Below are 16891 nucleotides of genomic sequence, written 5' to 3' on the forward strand. Positions count from 1 at the left end.
TGAGTGAGGGGGAATGCCGTAAGGTGCTAGGGGATGGAAAGGGTGAGTTGGGGAGACTGTGGAGGGAGGCAGGGGTTGCCAGTGGCAGGTGGAAGAGAATTGGCTGAGTGCAAGAGGTTAGAATGATAAACAGAAGGTCAGGTGGATTCTGTGGTGTCACTTGGACTGATGCATACCCATCCATCATCTGTCAGCTGTGACAAACTAATTGTGCTTCAGAGAAGAGAATAAAGGGTCTCCAGCTCCTTGGCCTTTTGGCCGACATCTTTGGGAATAGCTGTTTAACATCTGTCACGTGCTTGGCCTGTTCCACCGAGGGCTGAGGTTCAGTGCTCCAAAATACAATTGGCCTTTCCAGGAATGACTGAACAAACAAAATCGGAACAGAATTGGAGCAGGGCTGCCCTTTCCCAAGTGCCTTTCATAGGCCAGGTGCTTTGACCCTCACAATACCCTCTGCAGTGTAGATTGTACATGGTGACCCTTGGCGCTGGGCTAGGCTTAGCCACAGTCACACATCGAAGTCCCTCCATTACCCTCCTGTTGTAGTTGTGAATACTGAGTCGCGGGGGCAGAGAAACTTTACCCAAGGTCACATAGCTAGTAAGAGACAGAGATGCTCTTGGACACTCGAACCCCTAAGCATGTCTGACTACAAAGCCTGAACTATGTCCTCCACACTATTTCTCTCAGTGCAAGAATTTATTGACTGTCCAAGCGTGTGTCAAGCACTGTGCAGGGCACATTTAAGGACATTATCTCATTGCATTCTCACCAAGAATGTGTGGAGTCAGGCATGTCACCTCCATGTGAGAGATGAAGTTACGGGCACAGAGAGGTGAAGTGGCCTTCCATCTCTGTCGGCCCTATGACCTGGAGCTCTTGGAGTCTTCTCTCTCTTCAGAGAAGGCTGTTAGGGCTTAAATCACTTGAATGGTGGTCTAAAATGTATGTAGGCTCATATTAATGGTTTCTTCAAAAAGCTGTAGTTAATGGCTCTGCATGGTAGATAGGAAAAAACAAATTCATTATGCAGAATGTACAGGGTCTAATTGGCTCAAGAAGAGATCTGATAATAGCTACAAGTGACATCCCCCTAGTGCTTTTCACTCTTCAAGCCATTATTTTCTCTTGTAGCACGGCTCTGCCGAATGCATAAGGATAGGAAATGTGATTCCCAATCTACACGTGAGAAAGGTATGGCTCAGAGAGGTGAAGAATTTGGAATAAGGCCACTCAGCAAAGCAGCACTACTGTGCACTCCTGTATTTTCCATTCAATAGTCAGAAACATTTATTGAGAATCTGTACTGGGGACAGACCTTTGCTCTTGGTCTCCAGTCTCCTGGTTCCTCTTCACCTAACACTGTGCATTAGACATTCTGATTAGGGCTGAGTAAGAGCTTGGAAGTTTTCTCTTTTTGGAAAAACACACACATACCCCAGCCAGACAGCAGTGTTAATTTTGGACCTAACGCATGCTTATCACGTGGAAAAACAAATCAAGGCCTTTGTGTTATTCGCGGAATGAGTGCGATAGACTTTTCCCATATATATATTTTGCAAATGATGCAGCCACATGCCAAGCCAAGTGAGTGCCTGCATGCTAACTTTGGGGTGCAAGTCTTTCAGGATACTTGCTCAAGAGTTCACGGGGCATGAGACACCATCTGATGCTAAGAAGACTCGAGGGGGCGTGACTTACTTTTTTCATGTTGGAGAGTGAGACTCCGTTTTTGATTAATATTTATTAAGCATTTTCTGGGTTTGGCCTCACGTTTACTTGTCTACATCCTTCCCATAGCCCAGTAACCTAGATGGTATAATCTCAATTATAAATGAGCCCTGAATGGACGTTCTCTGCTTCCAGGTTCAGTGTTACTTCCACTAAATCACACTCTGTCTCCAAGGACTGTAGGTGTTCTTCACCTTTTTATTCTGCTCAGTGAGTTCAGCTTGGAAAGGAGAACTCATCAAGACCCGCACGAATCTGGAATTCAAGATGTGGCTGGCAGAGTAGGCCCTGTGGAGGTTGGCACAATCCAGATCTTCCCTGCCCTCACACTAATGTGGCCCAAGGCTACCACCTTGTGGTCCCGCCAGTTCTTTTCCATCTTCAGGGCTCCAAAATCTGGATCTTTCCTGTCCTCACCTTACTACCTCTTCAGGAGATAGAGTCATGTCCAGGAAACCTTGAACCCCAAGACATTTGTTGATGGCAGCCCGGCTTCTCTGAGGTGAGGTAGGGTGACGTGGAGGTTCATAATAAGCACAGGTTCCAGAGCCCGAGTGCCTGGGTGTAAAGTCCTGCTGTGCCGCTTAACACTCTGGATGATTTTGGACAAAGTTTTAAATTCCTCTGTGCCTTGTTTTTGTCATCTGTAAACGAGGCTTCCACCAATACTTACTGTGTACGTACACCGAGCACTTGTATCAGAGGGCTTGGCACCTAAGACCATTAGCTCTTATTCTTAGGGGCACTTTCCTTCTTTCTTTTTTTTTTTTTTTTTTTTTTTTTTTATGAAATTTACTGTCAAATTGGTTTCCATACAACACCCAGTGCTCATCCCAACAGGTGTCCTCCTCAATGCCCATTACCCATTCTGCCCTCCCTCCAACCACCCCCCCCCCCGCCATCAACCCTCAGTTTATTCTCAGTTTTTAAGAGTCTCTTATGGTTTGCCTCCTTCCCTCTCTAACTTTTTTTTCCCTTCCCCTCCCCCATGGTCTTCTGTCAAATTTCTCAGGATCCACATAAGAGTGAAAACATATGGTATCTGTCTTTCTCTGTATGGCTTATTTCACTTAGCATAACACTCTCCAGTTCCATCCACGTTGCTACAGAAGGCCATATTTCATTCTTTCTCATTGCCTCGTAGTATTTCATTGTGTGTATAAACCACAATTTCTTTATCCATTCATCAGTTGATGGACATTTAGGCTCTTCCCATAATTTGGCTATTGTTGAAAGTGCTGCTATAAACATTCGGGTACAAGTCTTTGGGGCACTTTCGTTGAAAACTTTAAGATGTGTTGATTTAATATACCGTTTCATTTCATAAATGGATAAACTGAGGTCCCATATAGGCTGCAAGTCGTCCAGGATCCCCCAGACAGACAGTGGAGCTTGGCCTGGACAGCACACCTCTCTGTGGCTTAGACTCTTATCTGTCCTTGCTGGTCTGGCCACAGTTCAGCAAGAACGAAAAGAATGTTTGCTTTCCTGTCCCCTAAACAACCATTCAAAATAGCATTCACAGTGGCTAAAATCTGTTTTCCCATTTCATAGATGAGAAACTGGAGATGCAGTGAGTTTAACTGACTTCTAAGGCTGTGTGGTTAACAGGAATGCAGTTCTGGGAGCAGGCTTTTCCCAAGATTCTAAACTGAAGTCACATGGTTACTCACGACAGGATGGCTCCTGGTCTATCAAATTTTGCATTGTTTCTTTCTTTGGTGAAGATCTGAGATCGTTTGTGAGAAGATCCAAATCATTCTAGGGTCAATGTCCTCCATTCTCTTTTCTCAGGACAAGCATCCTGCCCACTCATGTAGGGTAACCAGCTCCAGCTCAGTCATTAGAACCTGCTACATTTCATGCCTTCTGGAGTGGAACCAGCAGGCGCTGAGTTTGTTAAGACCTGAGCCTGAGATATTAATAAACTTAGTAGCTATTTGATGTGACTTGGTCACCCAAAGATTAAACGGGAATACCAGTATTTCACCCTATATAGGCTGATTCCAGAACCTCCACCCTTACTCTGCATACTAGACTGCCATTTCTCTTCTCCTTGCATCAGCTGTTGGCTTAAATTTATAATACCTTATGGGCAGATTCATGCACAGACTCCTCCTTGTGTGGAATCTGTGGGTAGATTAAAGGGGGCAGGGGTTTGACTTGGAAGTCAACTCCAATATTGAATAGTATCACTGTTGCTAGCTTTATGACTTTGGCCAAATCAAAATCATCATTGGTGAAACTGGGATAATGTTCCCTAATTCTGAGAGTTTTTCTAGGTACTGAATGCAGCTACATGTGCCAGTGTCCTGCACAATGAAATTAATGGCTGCCACCATTGAGGACTTCCTGTATGCCAGGCACAGTCTAGTTGCAGCACATGGGTTATTCCATTTAATTGTTCTAACACTCTGTAGGATAGATACTGTTATTTCCCTCATTCTCCCACCATTTATATGGGTGGGCCACAGTGAAGGGGTGGTTATAAGGGCCCAATACCCCGGTCCATGGCAGGACAGACCTTTCTAAGTGTTTGAGCTATCTGGCACTCGATGATGGAGTAAGGGGTAGTCAGTTCTTTGTCTCTGGGGGTAGGAAAGCAAAGGGTAGAAGCCCTAGTCATTAGGATTTTGAGAGAAATAATACTTAAATTAGATGACTAGTGTGGTTCTCTCACACTTATAAGATCTATAATTCTATGGCATAATAATATATAGAAAAATACTTTGAGGATTATAAAATGCCACATAAATCTAAGGAATTATTATTCCCATTCTCAATCAGAAGCTTTGTTTAAAGGATTTGTGTGATTTGGGGATAATTCTTTTTAAAGCTTTCTGTGAAAAATGACTTTAGATCATTTCCCCAACCATTGCATTTATTCATTCACAGCGTATCATGCATTCCTTAGTTCATTGATTTAATCACTCAATCATGCAGTGGTTTCCTTGCCTGCTAAACCTAACAATGAAAATCCTATCTGCAAGAAAATAAGAGAAAAGAAAAAAAAAGCTTTGAAAAAGTCAACCACAAGCTCAGAATGAGCCAACTATATGGACTCTGATTGTCGAAAGTGGTAAGAGTGGCTCCACCTTTTATTTTTTTAATGTATTTTTTTATTAACGTTTGTGATGCTTATTTATTTTTGAGGAGGGGAAGGGGCACGGAGAGAGGGAGACCCAGAATCCGAAGCAGCCTCCAGGCTCTGAGCTGTCAGCACAGAGCCCGACCCGGGGCTCGAACTCACAAACCAACTGAGTTACCAGGCACCCCTGTTTCCACATTTTAAGTTGTATTAATGAAAGACTAGTGTTCTGAATAACTAGTTTTAGAGGTTCTAGATGAGACCTGAAACAATGTGTTTACTTTTGGGGATCCCATGCTCAGAGAAACAATGATTAGAAAAGTTATGAGAAAATAGTTAAAATAGTGAAGGATCTGAAAATAACAATGTTTTAATTTTTTTTTAAACGTTTACTTATTATTGAGAGACAGAGAGAGACAGAGCGTGAGCAGAGGAGGGGCAGAGAGAGAGGGAGACGCAGAATCTGAAGCAGGCATCCAGGCTCTGAGCTGTCAGCCCTGAGCCTGATGCGGGGCTCGAACTCACAAACTGTGAGATCATGACCTGAGCCGAAGTCAGGCACTTAGCCAACTGAGCCACCAAGTCGCCCCTGAAAATAACAGTGTTAATAAGCATGGTTTAAACACTTAGTGTTGTATTGTCAGCGTATATTTGACTCACTCAGTTCTCTACACAATCCCAATTCAGCAGATATCCTGTTGAACTCCTGTCTACTTTTGAGAACATGCAGGCACAGAGAATATAACTAATGTGCAAGAACTGTGGACTGGGGTCCCCAGGTTCATATTCTGGCTCCATTACTGACTTCCTAGCTGTGTAACATAGGCATCTTTCCTCCCTCTGCTTCCATTTCCTCTTCTGGAATGGGGTGAGGATGGAAGTAACTGCCTGAGGGCGTTGTTGTAAGATGACTCACATAAGGCACATACGGCTAGAGACTGACACATAGCTGGGTCTTCCTAAGTGTTAGGACTCTGCCCTTTATTCGCGTATTAGTTTCCGAGGATTGCCGTAACAAAGTGCATGGACTGAATGACCTAACATGTGTTGTTTCGCACTTCTGGAGGCTAGATTTCTGAGATCAAGGTGTGGGCAGGGCCACACTCCTTCTGAAGGCACTAGGGGAAATATCCGTTCCAGCTTCTTGTAGTTCCTTGGCTTATGACAGCGTAGCTCTGATTTTTACGTGGCATTCTCACTGTGTGTGTGTCTCTCTCTGCATCCACATTTTTCCACTTTTTATGAGGATGCCAGTTATATTGGGTGGGGCCCACCATAATGACCTTGTTGTAACTTGCTTACCTCCATAAAGTCCCAGTCTCCTCTCCATATAAGGTCGTGTTCTGAGGTATTGGGCATTAGGAGTCCTACATATATTTTGTGTGTGTGGGGGGGGCGGATTTCACCAATAACAAGTGCCATTGCTGTGTTATTTATAAGTGATATTATTGAAGAAAGCCCAGGGCAGCCAGGACAGGGGAAACCAGGCCATTACAGACTGCAGGTGCCAAAGGCCTTTGGACAGAAAGTAGAGTAGTGAGGAAAACATCCTAAAGGGGATTATTTTAAAAGGAAAGGTGACAATGATATAGCGGAAGAAAAAAAACACGCGGTACACACAGCCGTGAAGCTGTGGCCTGGGACTCGGGTGTCCCAGCCCTAACACTCATTTGCTCCCTGACCGTAGGCACACACTTCCCTTCTTAGCCTTAAGACCCCCATCTATAAGTTGAGATCATCAAGCGTTTATCAGTTGCAGGACATGATAAGATTGGGCAGTACAGATACACCATGTACATTTTTATGTACTTAGGTACATGTATTTATGTACATGAATCCCGTTTATTTTTTTAAGAAAGTAGAATTTTAAAAATCACAGATGCATGCATTAAGTTTTAAAAATTCAAGCCACATGAACCTGGTAGCTCAGGTTTGACTTGCCTCAACAACAAGGATGTACTAAAAGCATGTAGGGTCTCTAGCTAGGCTTACGGGACCGTGAGAAGGATAAGCCATGGCTTCCGTCTATAGGATATGAGACTTATCTCCCACAGCATTTAGGGATGCAGCATAGTGAAGTAGAAAGAACATAGTCTGGTGTCAGGAGCCTGGGTTTCAAGCTGAGAGTCTTCCTCATAGCAGCTGTGGAGGTTTGGATGTCTTCACCTCTCTGAGTTTCTTGGTTGATCATTTGTAAAAGTGGAATTAAGATTGAAATCATGGCATTGAACTGAGACAATGCCCATGAAAGGATTTGGCTAGGTTTCCGCAGAAGCGATGGAGCTATAAAATATGGTTGGAATGTTGGAGCCCAAAGCACCTTAGACCTTGCAGAATCCAACTTTTCTAGATGAGTCAGCTGGCACACGTTTATTCTACAAACAAATCGCTCTGAATCTTGGTGACTGACCAAACAGTGCTTTCTTGCTCACACGCCTTCCGTGTTGGCAGCTGCGGTCTCTGTGGCTCAGCTCCGCATGTCTTCTCATTCTGCAGTTTTGGCTGAAGGGGAGCCCCAGCCTGAGACCTTTGGTCTCTATGGCAGAGGGAATGAGCAAAAGAACTGGTGGAAATCAAGGACGCTTCTGCAAGCTAGTGCTCAGACAGGGGGTTCTCTCATGTTCTGTGGCCAGGGCCAAAGCACATGTGTGGCCCAACCCAAAGCCAATGGCAGAGGTGTATAGTCCTTTACAGAGAATGGGCATGTGGGCGGTTGCATACGGCAGCAGACTGAACCCCACCTTCATTTTGCGGGTGGAGAGAATGAGGCTAGAAAAAGGATGTTCTCCATCCAGATTACCCCGTCTGTCTGGGCCGACAGTCAAGCCCAGAAAGAAAATCCTGGAGATGGCAAGAGGCAACCTAGACAGGGGAACAGAGGCAGTTGGGATGCAGGATAGGACTGTGTATAAGAAAAAATAATCTGCAAAATATGAGACAGAGGGAGGCAGAGAGAAACACAGACAGGAAAAATAGACATCTGCTAATATTCATTGAGTAGCTCTTCTATGTTAGGTGTATAGAAACTACCGGAGACAGAGAGGGAAACTGAGAAAAAGGGAGCTGATGATAATGAGAGAGATGTAGAAAAATACAAGGAAATTGGCAGGAATGGACTGGTAAGGAGTTAGCAGTAGAAGCAGAGACAGGGGAAGAGGATGCAGAATAAAAGGCAGGGAGGAAGGAACCACACAGGGAGGAAGGCAGGGAGGAAGGCAGGGTGGAGGTGGAGGGGCAGATAGAACCCAAGCCCAAGAAAAAGTGGTAGAAGGGTCCTGGGGTGAGGAGGGGGATGAGGAGGAAGTCAGGGGCTGAGAGGGACAGAAGGCCTCCTGCACGACACGGAGGGGGGCACTGGCACAGTGGATCTGAGAAGAAGCAGCAGAGGAAAAGGTGGAAAAGAGAAGGGAGAGGGGAGATCTAGAGACGGCAGAGAAGCATGGCAGGGGCAGGAAGGGCAGCAGGCAGGTTGACAGAGTTGAGGGGGATGTTCTCTTGGTGACCACTCTCCACCTTTACACTCCGGCTTGTTGTTGCACATTTCATTTTGCTTCAAGAACCTGAAGCTTCTGGAGCACGTGGGTGGCTCAGTTGGTTACATTTCCGACTTTGGCTCAGGTCATGATCTCCTGCTTTGTGGGTTTGAGCCCCATGTCGGGCTCTGTGATGGCAGCTTGGAGCCTGGAGCCTGCCTCAGATTCTGTGTCTCTGTCTCTCTCCGCCCCTCCCCTGCCTGTGCTCTGTCTCTCTGTCTCTCAAAAATAAATAAACATTAAAAAAGGAAAAAAGAACCTGAAGCTTCTGTGTGTGCAGTATTCTAACAACACAGAATGAATGCACGTGTGCTGTGCGGTATTCACGTTGTATACTCCCCTTCCCCCATGCCCTGAGTCAGCCCACGGTGAAAATGTCCAGTGAACTTGGCGTTGGACACAATAGAGCTTCAAGATCCACCTTCAGTTAGTTCCCCTTCCTCCCCCTCCCAGTCCTCAGAAGACAACTTGGTTTGGTGGAGATAACATACGTTTGGATAGACAGATGTTGGTTCAGAGTATGACTCTCTTATTGCTGCTTGTCTCAGGCACATTCCTGAACTTCTCTGATTGTTACTGTCTCCTGAATCTACAGTGAGGCTGTGGACCTCTCATTCATGGGGCTGAGGGGAGAAGACACATGGAATGTCTCAGCACAGTGCTCAGAGAACATCCCTTCTTTTCCTTTTGCCCTTTAAAATATTTCTCCCTAATTCACGCTCATGCTTGACCTTCACAAACATCCTTTGAGCTAAGTTGGGCAGGAATTATTAAGAATATTGACTCTGGGGGCGCCTGTATGGCTCAGTTGGCTGAGCGTCCAACTTAGGCTCATGATCACATGGTTTGTGAGTTCGAGCCCCGTGTCAGGCCCTGTGCTGACAGCTCAGAGCCTGGAGCCTGCTTCAGATTCTGTGTCTCCCTGTCTCTCTGCCCTTCCCCTGCTCATGTTCTGTCTCTCTTTCTCTGTCTCAAAAAATAAACATTTGAAAACATTTTTTAAAAAAAGAATATTGACTCTGAAATACTGACATAAATAATAGACTAAATAAATGAATGGGATAGAAGACATAGCTCTTTCTTACAATAGAATCCCAATTGATAAATAAATGTGGAAGGAAAGAGGGAAGTAGAAGATCGTCATTAGACAGTCACCACTGTTAAAATTACTACTGACAAGATCCACTGATATATACGAATATTAAAGGGTGAAACTTCAAGAAGAAGCAGGATATTTGCGGAATCTCAAAGTATTCCCCCCCAATATTTATTAATTATGAAAGGAAAATGGTGATTTATAGTAGAGAATCTAGTAGATAAGTAGTATCAGCTTCTAGGGCTGCTGTAACAAATTGTCACAAAGTGGGGGGCTGTTGAAACAACAGAAAATTATTCTGTCACAGTTTTGGAGGCCAAAAATCCAAAATCAAGGTTTCAGTAGGACTGTACTCTCTCAGCAGCTCTAGGGGATAATCTGTTCCTTGCCTCTTCTAGTTTATGGAGGTGCCAGGTGTTCTGTGGCTCGGGACTACATACATACATACATACATACATAAATACTCCTGCATACATAACTCCACATCTTTGCCTTAGTCTTTGTATCACCTTCTTCTCTATGTCCTCTCTTCTGTATGTCTTTCATAAGGACATGAGTTATTGGCTTCAGAGCCCTCCTGGGTAATTCAGGATGATCTTCTTTTGCAAGATCTTAACTTAATTACATCTGCAAAGACCTTTTTTTTCTGTTTGTTTTCTTTTCCCAAATAAGGTAGCATTCACTGGTTCTGGGGACTAAGATGGGGGACCTATCTTTTTTTGAGTCTACCATTCAACCCACTACCTCACTTTAACCAGGTGATCCAGGTTACCACCACCAGGAATAAGACAGATCGACATCATGAATCCTCTGCTAGGATGCACTGAGAAGGGCACAATGCCGTTCCTGATGCTTGTGCAAAATGTGTGCCCTTATTGTAATTGTGAGAATACAATTAGGCACACCCCAAAGTGAGCAACATTCTATGACATAATTGGCTAGCACTCTTCAAAAGTGTCAAAATCATGAAAGATAGGAAAGGCTGAGGGATTGTCACGGATAAGAGAAGACTGGGCAGACATAGAATCTAAATGCCACATGGGATCCTGGACCAAAAAAGGAACATTGATGGAAAATATAATAAAATCCATATAAGGTCTGTAGTCTTATTAATGTATTATAACATTTATTTCCTGGTTTTGATTATTCTTTTATATGTGATTTTAACTTTGGGGGAAACTGAATAAATAGTATACAGGAACTCTTCTGTACCAGCTTTGTAACTTCTCGTGAGTCTATATTCAAAATAACAGGTTTATAAAGTTTTTTTTAACATTCATTTTTGAGAGACAGAGCACAAGTCGGGGAGAGAGAGGGGGGCACAGAATCCAAAGCAGGCTTCAGGTTCTGGGCTTTCAGCACAGAGCCCAACATGGGGCTTGAACTCATGAGCTGCGATCACGACTTGAGCTGAAGTTGGACACTTAACCAACTGAGCCACCCAGGTGCCCCTGTATTCAAAATAAAAGGTTTAAAAACAAAGAGAGTATGGAGTCTGAAGCAGGATTGCCTGGGTCAGAATCCTGGCCTTATGATTTAACTGCCACTTAACTGCTGTTGGTTAAGTTACTGCTCTGTGTCTGTTTCCCCCATTAAAAATGATAATACTGATAATTTCTACCTCCTGGAATTAAAATGAGGTAACATGTGGACTGCATGCAAATACTGTCATCAGTTTCATGGATATTGTTACTATTATTGATCTTGTTTGACAAACGATAAAACCTCGGATGAGGGAGTTAAGATAACTCGTCTGTAAGATCACATGGCTGGTGCCTGAGCCCTGAATCAAACTTAAGTTTCTGATTCCAGGGGCACCTGGCTGGCTCACGTGGTAGATCATGTGACTCTTGATCTCAGGGTCCTCAGTCTGAGTCCCACAGTGGGTGTAGAGTTTACTTAAAAAAACTTCTGGTGACGCCTGGGTGGCTCAGTCGTTTAAGCATCCCACTTCGGCTCAGGTCATGATCTCTCAATTCATGGGTTCGGGCCCCGTTGTCGGGCTCTGTGCTGACAGCTCAGAGCTTGGAATGTGCTTTGGGTTCTGTGTCTCCCTCTCTTTCCTGCTCCCCTCCCCACTCGTGCTTTTTCTCTGTCTCTCAAAAATAAATAAATGTTTAAAAAAAAGATTTCTGGTTCCAAGTGATCTCTTGTAAGACATTTATTCTGCTACCAGGGCAAAGGTGGGTAAGGACCTCTCCTGGGGCCCATCTCCTTAACCTCTGGTCCCACATCCCTGTGTGTCGGTCAGATGGGCCTGACTCTGGACTGTGGAAGATGGCAGCCACTTCTTCCTCATCATAAGTACTTAGAAGTGAGGAAAGCAGAAATTTCCAACTTAATTCTAAAAAAAAAAAAAAAAAAATCCGCAAGACAACCTCAGCCCCTTTAAAACACAGGGAGTCCAGTGCCCTCATTGAGAGTGAAAACAAATATGGAAACTAAGCCTGTAGGTCTCAGAGTGACTCAGTGTCGTGTGTCAGGTCAGTGCCAGAAATGGCCTTGCCGGCTAGACTGCACGAATGCGCACTCGTGCTTATGTGTCTGTGTGGGTGGGTGGTCCCCGCCTCACTACACTTTCTAGACGTCCCCCAGCTGTGATCTGTACTCAGCAGAAGGCCTCCGGCTCATGCTGTGGGAGCCATAAACATATAGGTTGCACACAGCTATATTTCACTTCATTGTGGTAATCATCCTGTCTGCACATCCGCCGATACAGTCAAACAATTACCCAATTCAAACTTCTGCTGCTAATGTTCCCCAGCTCAAGGGCGTCTTTAATAGCAAAATAATACTTGTTTTTTCTTCCTTCCCTCTCTGTTTTTTCCTAATCTCTCCCCGATGAGACATAACATTAATTACAGCAGTTAACGGAAATTCTGTCTCCATTACTGCCTGCCACCTTTTCTATCTTGCCTTCCGCCTCCAAAAATTCCTCTCTTGAATGAAGGGGGGAGGTTTATGCAGATGTGCGATTGTATTTATTTACCTTTTCTCTGCTTACCTCCTTTGTGCTGAATTTTAAGCCACGCAGAATCAGTGTCTTCGCTGGGGCGTGTGTGTGTGAGTGTGAACGCGTGTATGTGGTTCCTGTGCGCCTGCTTCATAATCTAGCTGTCATTTTGAGCTAATTGTGTTGTTTCCTCTTGTGTGGAAGGAAATCTTATCTGTTTTGGATTAAAATTCAATGAAGGTCATAACGGCTGGAAAACTTACCAGACTGCTGCAATTAATGTTCATTTGGCTTTGATAAATTGGAACGTTCCCCTCAATAGGACTGGAGTGGATTTCAGAAGCAATAATTCTTCCATTAACTCAATGATTCCGCCTGTGATGGAGGACCTTGTCCTGCTTTTGTTTGTCATCTGTCACTTGGAGGAGCCGGGCATATGTCGGCGATGATTTATCGTGATTGCAGTGCCTCGTTGTATCAAAGCATTTAAAATCACCAATTATTTTTGCCCCCTCTAAGTTGCTTGGTTAAACAAAATGTGAGGTTGGAATTAAGGTAGAAGAAAAAAAAAATCTGTGTCCCTGTTTGCATTCCTGGGTTTCCACAGTTGTGGGGTCATTACAAGTTCCTTTCTTGTTTTTTTTTTTTGTCTTTGTTTTTTTAAATATTTTTAGTGTTTATTTTATTTTGAGAGAGAGAGAGACAGAGAGAGACAGAGAGAGACAGAGCAGGAGTGGGGGAAGGGTGTCGAGAGAGGGAGACACAGAATCCGAAGCAGACTCCAGGCTCTGAGCTGTCAGCCCAGAGCCCAACACGGGGCCGGAACCCACGAACTGTGAGATCATGACATGAGCCAAAGTTGGACGCTTAACCACCCAGGCGCCCCTACAAGTTCCTTTCAAGGACCAGGTGAAAGTGAATATGTCATAGGAACAATACAGAGCACTGATTATTTTATGTGTATTGTTTTACTTTCTAAAGCAGTTGTTTAGGGTGTTTTGTCCATGTCACCTGGGAAGAGACTGAAGTCCATAGATGATAAACATTTTCTGCAACATAAACAGCATAAGAATGGAAGCCTGGTATCTGGATTCTAAAGCTCTTGCATTACCCTCATACATTAGGATTTTTACAAATTGCTTCTCATTAAGCCGTACTATTTACTGCCCATATTTCACTAGGTGTGGAGCAAGATCTCCTTCCTACTTAAGAATTACCTGGGGTGTCGGGGCACCTGAGTGGCTCAGTCGGGGCACCTGGATGGCGTCAGTGTTAGAAAAATAAATAAATAAACATAAATATATATATAGAATTACTTGCAGTGTTTGTTTAAAACACAGTTTCCTGGACTCTGCCCCAGGTATGTTGGATCTGAATTCCTGGTGGGGGTTCCAGGGAATCTGCATTACGGAAAACTCTGGAGCTGGTGTCTGTGGATAGCAAAGGTGGAGGAGAATCCTTATCCTGAAGCTCCCTGAGACCAGCAGGGAGAAAGTCACAGCCTGGACCTGCTCGTGTAAAACATGATTTAATTCTTCTGAAACCCTGCTGGGCGGGCATCACTGTCTCCATTTTGTAGATTTAAATATTGAGGTCTATCAGGTTAAGTGGTCTTGCCCAAGGTCACACAGCTAGGGAGAGACCCGATTGGGATCTAGACCCTGTGTTTGCCTTGCTGACTAGAATGCTCCTGCTCTCACTGAGCACCCCCATCTCATCTGCTTCTGTCTTTGTCTGGCTCTGTCTGTAGCCTCCCTTGTCTAAAATCCTGCAGGGGCATCAGCGAGAGTGGCTCTAGGCTTTCCCCATGGACATCCTCTTCGGTTCCTGTTTTATTACTGTCCTTATGTGTCCTGATGTTCCCCTAATGAAGCATCGAGAGGCCTGCCCTGTCTTGGCCTTCCTTAATAGAGAGTGAAATATGTTGGTGTCCGTGCCAGGGGCTTTGTTTAGATGGTTCACAGAGCTACCCAAGGCCTCCCGTGGGGGGATGTGGGTTAGCCCCTCCCTCCCATCGTTGCAGATGATCTCAGGTAAAGGAAGCTTACCCACAGGGTGGGTCTGCACTGTTACAATCATTACAGCAGCATGGCTGAAGGGAGAGGAGAACAGCTGGACCTGTTTCTGCCAGCCTTTGGCTAACTGTATGATCTTGGGCTAGCTACTTGCCCTCTCTGAGCCTTGAGGTAAAACAGGTGTAACAATGGTACCTCCTCTACAAAATCATTGCCACGAATGGAAGCGTCCATGCTGTGTGCAAGCTTGGTATCTGATAAATAGAAATTTCTTAATAGATTATAGCTATCTTAATTTTTTTAAGTGTTTATTTATTTTTAAGAGAGAGAGAGAGAGACAGAGTGCGAGCAGGGTAGGGGTGGAGAGAGAAGGAGACACAGAATCTGAAGCAGGCTCCAGGCTCCGAGCTGTCAGCACAGAGCCCGACGTGGGGCTTGAACTCACAAACCTGTGAAATCATGACCTGAGCCGAAGTCTGACGCTCAGCCAGTGGAGCCACCCAGGCGCCCCTGTAGCTATTCTCAAAGCTCAAGCACTGTTGACCCACTAACATTAACAGAACGTGTTTGCATTTAACATTTCATTAAAACCTCCTGACTGTATATTAAGTAGGTGTTCTTTTTAACGTCCTTTTATAGCTGAGCCTCAGAGAGGGGCCTTGCTTAGAGTCACATAGCTGGTGAGTGCCAGAAAAAGGACTTCCTGAATCTCTGACAGAAATGCATATGTGGGGCCAGTGGTGGACATTTGCCTGAAGTTTGTAGACCTGCCATTTGAGGTTCAGGGTGAAATTTGGGCTGGACCCTCTGGCCACCCTCCTTTTGAGATTCAGAATGGCAGGGGTTATCTACTGAATTGTGTCCTAAACCCCCATATGGCCATATTTGAAGACGGGGCCTTGGAGAAGGTAATTAAGGTTAAGTAAGGTCCTATGAGTGGGGCGCTAACCCAGTAGGACTGGTATCCTTAAAGATGAGGAAGAGACATTGGTGATGCATGTACCTAATGGAAAGGCCATGTGAGGACACAGTGACAAGGTGACTGCTACAAGTTGGGAACCCTTGATCTAGAGGACTTGTGGGTACCCTTGATCTAGAGGACTTCCAGCTGCTAGAATGGAGAGAAACCAAATTTCTGTTGTTGAAGCCACTCAATCTGTGGAATTTCTTTATGGCAGCCTGAGCTAACAGAGCAGAGTATCGTGGTTATTGCCACCCCAGCCCCCAGTGGCTGAAGGAATGAGGGAAGCTGGACTCGTCTTTTCCTTCTCTGCAGTTTCTCCTGGAACGAAGGCCAAAAGCAGAAAGAGTGAGGGGAGGTGATCCCAAAGCAGAGAGGAGACAGGATGGAAAGGGAAGAAAGGAGATGAGAGGGGTTTTTAGAAGCACATAATAGTAGCTCAGTAAACTCTTAGGTGAATGGACTGGGAGATAGACAGTTGGATGATCTTGTCATGTGTTACTGTAATGAACTTTTCACAACATCAAGTACTGGGTGTAGATTCACAGATTTCAGGGAGACAGCTGATGATAACAGCTTCCACTTAGTTATTGCAAGAAGAAAAAAAATTGAGTGCCTTTTATATGACAGTATGGTCTTTGTCATTAATCTTTACAGAATTCATTAAAGTTTACAGAATTCTGCCTACTAATGATTATTTACAGATAAGATGTGCATGTACCCATTTGTTGGATGAGAAAACTGATATTGCCCAAGGTCACACAGGACCTGGACTCTGATTTTGGAGCCCATGCTCTGGGCATGAGTGCACTGATTAATACCAGTGGGACTGGAAGAACAGCTAACTTAGAGGAGAGTCCCACACCTTGCTAGGTTTCTATTTCTTCACCCCCTGCTTATATGACCTGGGACAAGTTGTCTAACCCATCCTAGCCTACAGTGAGGTAATGGGGAAGTGCTTGGTGCCTTGCCCATGGGGAGTGCTCCATGAATGGGAGCTGTAGGGTACAAAACCTCTCTTTGTGTCTCCAATATCCTATTTCCTGGGCTTTAAACTGAGGACACTAGCTCACATCTTCAAAGACTGTGTTGAATGAAATGAGATAAGCTAGAGGAGAGCATCCCCAGGGCTTCACCTGTCACGTAATAGATGCTTGGTTTGTGAGGACTATTGTGATCATTATTTCCGGTGGCCTCCAAAACACCGTGTAGATTAGAGACTCGTCAGTTTGGGAATCTCTTGGATAAATCGAAGACCAAGCTGGTGGTTTTCTGGTCTGTTCCACCCCAGGCTGCTTTGGGGAGGCCCCTGAGTGGAAAGAAGCCAGCAGCCATGGGAAGTGACAGCTGGGGTCTCCGAGAACCACCCCCCCCCCCCGCCCCGGGGACCACATCCTGCTCCCCAGGAGGTGAAGACATGGCTGGCCTGACCAAGTGGTGCCAAGTGAAAAATGAGCTTGGGAAAGGGTAACAACGTCTGTGTCATCATTTTCTGCATCAGGGGGTCAACC

At 44.9% G+C, this 16891-nt stretch overlaps 1 protein-coding gene across 3 annotated transcripts in view; it reads left to right on the forward strand.

Annotated features, from left to right (window-relative positions):
* Positions 1–16891, forward strand: part of ASTN2 (astrotactin 2) — an 876392-nt gene that overhangs the window by 127064 nt on the left and 732437 nt on the right. The gene's annotated exons all lie outside the window — the stretch shown is intronic.

This window comes from Prionailurus viverrinus, chromosome D4 (assembly GCF_022837055.1).
Source record: "Prionailurus viverrinus isolate Anna chromosome D4, UM_Priviv_1.0, whole genome shotgun sequence".
NCBI lineage: Eukaryota > Metazoa > Chordata > Mammalia > Carnivora > Felidae > Prionailurus > Prionailurus viverrinus.